We start from the raw sequence: 5,426 nt of genomic DNA, 5'->3' as shown, positions 1-5,426 counted from the left end.
TGCTACTATATAGGGGATAATACCCCTGTGTTCACATGTTTTCAATATAGTTACACTCCTTACCACAAACACAAACTCCCAGCATAGCTAGAGAACTAGCCACGCTGTGCTCTCCTGCTTAATGTGGTCAGTTTTTAATAGGAAAGCAGGGGGACTGGAAGAACACCAGCGATTTAACACAAAGGAAGCAATACAAACAGAACAGGAGACATTCTCATACAAGTACATGGTACAGCAGGTACATATTAGAAATATGAAGTTTTAGGGTAACACTCTGCATTAGGGTAAAAAACCTTCCATGGTCAGCAAAAAATCGCGCTGAAGTAGCTCAATTTCAAAGCCACACCAATGTGAACCTGGGCTCAAAGGGCCCAATCTCCATCCAGTGCAGTGGCACTACTCTCTCTCTCTCGCTCTCTCCTCACAGGACATGGAGGCAGCAGTGGGAGCCATTGGCTCTATCAATTAATTCCTGTAAGGAGGGACCGGGGGGGGGGGGGGGGGGGCAGAGCCGAGATGCACTGTGTGTGTCAATAGACGCACACAGCCTGGCTTGGGATCAAGCCCCCACGAGTGCCCCAATACCGAGCGACTTGCCATTGGGGCACTCAGAGGGGAGGAGAAGCCGAGAGCACCGGCGGGGGACCCCAGAGGAGGAAGTTCGGGACCAATCTGTGCAAAACAATTACAAAGGCCAGGTAAGTATAACTACTATATAAGTATTATTTTAAAATAAAATTGAACTTTTTTTGGAATCACTTTAAGGCTACTTTCACAGTGAGGCACTTTGCAGGCGCTATAGCGCTTAAAATAGCGCCTGCAAAGCGCCCATAAAGAGACGCTCAATTCACTCCAATGTGAAAGCCCGAGGGATTTCACACTGGAGTGGTGCGCTTGCAGGACGGTCAAAAAAGTCCTGCAAGCCGCATCTTTGCAGCGCTATAGGAGCAGTGTATTCACTGCTAAAGCGCCCCTTCCATTGAAAACAGTGGGGCAGCGCCGCAAGGCGCCGCTGCAGTGCAGCTGCAGTGGCGCTTTGCGGGTGGTTTTAACCCTTTTTCGGCGCTAGCAGGGGTTAAAACCGCCCTGCTAGTGGCCGAATAGTGCCGCTAAAGCTTTACCGCCGACGCCCGCCCGCCCCAGTCTGAAAGCAGTCTAAACAGCCCAGCTGTGCTACTAAACTAGTCTGTAATTAGGGTTTATTCATATCAGGTGCGGTGCAAGGACGAATGCAAATTCACACATTTTCCCGCACCGCACAAAAACGTGCTGCCTTTTGCAGACGCCCGCGGGTGCCATTAATTCTTAATTCTTAATAGTGCCCCATGCATCTAGCAAATGTGCACATTTTTACGCCTGCCAAAACGCGCGGTGTATAGCAGTACCCTGTCCTGTACAAGAATAAATTGTAAAAAAATATAATAATAATTTTTAAACATTATAATAAGTAATTTTTAGTCATTGTAAAATAATTTTAAAAATGTGAATTTTATTTTTTAAATCATAATTTTTAAAAAAAAAATTAAAAAAAACTATTGAAAAGGGGCTAATTCACACAATTCTATGTTTGTGTCTGCTAATGATGTTTTTTGTATATTTTTAGTGAAAATATGGTTTTGATGTATTAAGGATGGGGGGTGGGGGGGCTCTGCCAAGTAGGCTGTACGGGGCCCCCCTGTGATTTCTTACAGCAGCCCTGGCTGTGACAGTGTAGCCATCCTTCCCATCACTTAATGATCGATCTGTATGCTTAGGGATCAAACACACTTTTCAGCTGCAGCGTGTTGTGGCAAGGCGTGCATCAAGGCATGTTACCGCACTTTGAGGTTGATTTACTAAAGTAAAATAGACTGTGCACTTTGCAAAGTGCCGTTGCACTCTGCAAGAGCAGTTGCTCCAAATTCAGTAAATGAGGTGGATCTCTGCTGACTTCCATCCTCCAATCATGTGCAAGCAAAAATGCTGTTTTTTTTATTTTCCTTGCAGGTGATTGGGTATTCTTTGTAAAGTGAAACTTTACCCCATTTACTAAGATCTGGAGCAACTGCACTTGCAGAGTTTACAGTCTATTTGCCTTTAGGAATGATGCAGCACACCACACGACAATGCACTACCTTGTGTTGTGGTGCACTGCATTACCAAAAATGGTGCATATTTCTTTTTTATTAGTTTTTTTTTAATGTTTTGATGCATGGCCAGCTCATTCATTTGGGTTGTCTTAATGCAATGTACGTTAACATGTTAAAAAAAACCCACACATTAACGCGTCTGCTTTAACCGCGTCCAGACCAGCCGTCGCAGTTTTACTGCGGCAGTTTGGCTCCCCTGGGCAAAACGACATTATCTTACGTCGCTTTGCCTTTTGGCCACTAGGGGGTGCGCGCGCCCGCGGCCCTCTGCCAGAGCCGATGCGAGTGCCCAGCGGGCACGATGACCGCTGGGCATCCGCGATCGCTCACGACAGAGCGAGAACTGGGATCTGTGTGTGTGTAAACACACAGATCCCGGTTCTCTCAGGGGAGAAGAGACAGATCGTGTGTTCATACTGATTATGAACACCGATCTGTCATCTCTCATAGTCAGTCCCCTCCCCCCTACAGTTAGGACACAGTGAGGGAACGCAGTTAACCCCTTGATCGCCCCCTAGTGTTAACCCCTTCCCTGCCAGTGACATTTATACAGTAATCAGTGCATTTTTATAGCACTGATCTCTGTATAATTGTCACTGGTCCCAAAAATAGTGTCAAAAGTGTCCGATGCGTCGGGGACCCCAGAGGAGGACGTTCGGGGCCAATCTGTGCAATATCATTATACAGGGCAGGTAAGTATAATATGTTTATTATTTTAAAATAAAATTGAAGGTTACTTTCACACTTTGCAGGCACTATAGTGCTAAAAATAGCTCCTGCAAAGCGCCCTGAAAGAGCCGCTCAATTCACTCTATATCGCAGTCCTGATAAAAATTGCAGATCGCCACCATTACTAGTAAAAAAAAAAAAATAATAATAATAATAAAAATGCCATAAATCTATCCCCTATTTTGTAGACGCTATAACTTTTGCACAAACCAATCAATATACACTTATTGCGATTTTTTTTACCAAAAATATGTACTTTTTTTTTTTTTTTTTTTTAATTGGGATATTTATTATAGCAAAATTAAAAGATATTGGGTTTTTTCAAAATTGTTGCTCTTTTTTTGTTTATATCGCAATAAATAAAAACCGCAGAGGTGATCAAATACCACCAAAAGAAAGCTCTATTTGTGGGGAAAAAAGGAGGTCAGTTTTGTTTGGGTGCAGCCTCGCACGACCGCGCAATTGTCAGTTAAAGCGACGCAGTGCCGAATCGCAAAAAATGGCCTGGTCATTGAGCAGCCAAATCTTCCGGGGCTGAAGTGGTTAAAGCACTAGGGATGATTTACTAAAGGCAAATAGACTGCGCACTTTGGAAAGTGTAGTTGCTCCAGAGCTTAGTAAATGAACAGAAGTTCTCCTGACTTCCAACATCCAATCATGTGCAAGCAAAAAAAATTTTATTTTTTATTTTCATGTGATTGGGTATTCTTTGCAAAGTGAAAGTCATTTACTAAGCTCTGAAGCAACTGCACTTTGAAAAGTGCACAGTCTGTTTGCCTTTAGTAAATCAACCCCACCGCACCAGGACGCCAAGGTCTGAACAGACTTAGAATCACAGGCAGTGACGACAGACTACAGCCCATGAAGCTTTCGCCTACATAGTAAAACTTTGTATTTAATTGATACAACAGTCACCCCCACCACAGCATAACTACAACTCCCATCCTGCTAGGCAGCAGCTGCATCAGAGAAAGCTGCTGCAATCTGTCCAGCAAAACTGCTTTAAAATAACCCAAAAATAAAAATTCTGCTGGGACTTGTAGTCCACCTGGAGCTCAAAGCCATAAACAGCATTTATCTATCCCAACAATGTAACAATCCAATTCAGCAATTTTACCAGCAGAAGTCTGGAGAAGTTCAGGAAAGATCACTTACTGTTGGATAGGGAGACTGAGGAGTTGAGAATCTTCATTATAAAATGAAGTGAATTTTCACTACAACTATCCAATCGTGTGAAAAGTAAATCCCTGTTTACTTATCTCTTCTGCACATGATTGGGTGTTCAGAGTGAACCTGAATTCCCTTTTCAAATGATTGGGTAATTGAAATGAATATTCGCACCATTTTATGAGTGAAGGTTTTCAACTCCTTTAGTAAATCAGCCTCAGTTGGGGGAATTTACTAGAATGGATGCACAGCGAATCTGAATAACCGATCAGCTTTTAACTTCAGCTTGTTTAATTAAAGTAGAACTGTAGGCAAAACTTTTTTTTTTTTTTTTTCCATTTTGGATCGAATAAGGGAGGGTTATAACCCCTGTGAAATTTTTTTTTCGCCATCTGTTCACTTCCTGTTCCATAGCCAAACAGGAAGTGAGAGGAAATCCCTGCAAATTAAAGGGATTCATTGGGGACCCCACCCATCACCCCCAGTCACCAGAACTAGTGTCCCCCCATTGGAAGATTTCCCTTTACTTCTTTTCTGCGGACAACACAAAATGTGGGATTTTCTTTTACTTTCACTTTCAATGATAATGGTAAACAGGACAAATAGGGGGTAGATTTACTAAAGGCAAATAGACTGTGCACTTTGCAGTTGCCCTCTGCATGAGCAGTTGCTCCAGAGCTTAGGAAATGAGGTAAAGCTTCTTTTTTTTTTAAATTTACCTTGCAGGTGATTGGCTATTCTTTGCAAAGTGAAGCTTTACCTCATTTACTAAGCTTTGCAGCAACTGCACTTTGCAAAGTGCACAGTCTATTTGCCTTCAGTAAATCAACCCCAGTGTGTGAATCTGCATAACAGGGACTTCTATGCAAGTAAAATGCTGTTTTTTTTAATTTCCCTTGCATGTGATTGGGTACCCTTTGGAAAGTGAAGCTCCCCCTCATTTACTAAGCTCTAGAGCAACTGCTCTTGCAGAGTAAAATTGCACTTCGCAAATTGCACAATCTATTTGCCTTTAGTAAATCAACCCCAGTGTGTGAATCTGCATAACAGGGACACAGACAGCAATAAAAACCAACATTCTATTCCCTCTACATTATATCCAAAATTTTTTTTAAAGTTTTGCCTTTAGTTATACTTTAAGCTTTGACAATAAAACCTGGAAGCTGATTGGTTACTCTGCACAGTTGCACCAGATTCTGTGTGCACCAGTTTTAGTAAATCCCCGCCAATGTCTCTCCGTCATTGCACCCCTCAGTCACCACCCAGAACAAGATGCTGGGAGATGCTCATCACTGGGAAGACTTGGGGCTCGTTCACACTTGTGTGTTGTAGAAACCTGCGCCAAAACATGCATTATCACAAAGCATGGCAGTGTACCTGCTGTATGATGGGGCATTGTGA

This window comes from Aquarana catesbeiana, linkage group LG11, assembly GCF_042186555.1.
Source record: "Aquarana catesbeiana isolate 2022-GZ linkage group LG11, ASM4218655v1, whole genome shotgun sequence".
In the NCBI taxonomy this organism is placed as follows: domain Eukaryota; kingdom Metazoa; phylum Chordata; class Amphibia; order Anura; family Ranidae; genus Aquarana; species Aquarana catesbeiana.
This window is presented reverse-complemented; position numbering follows the sequence as displayed.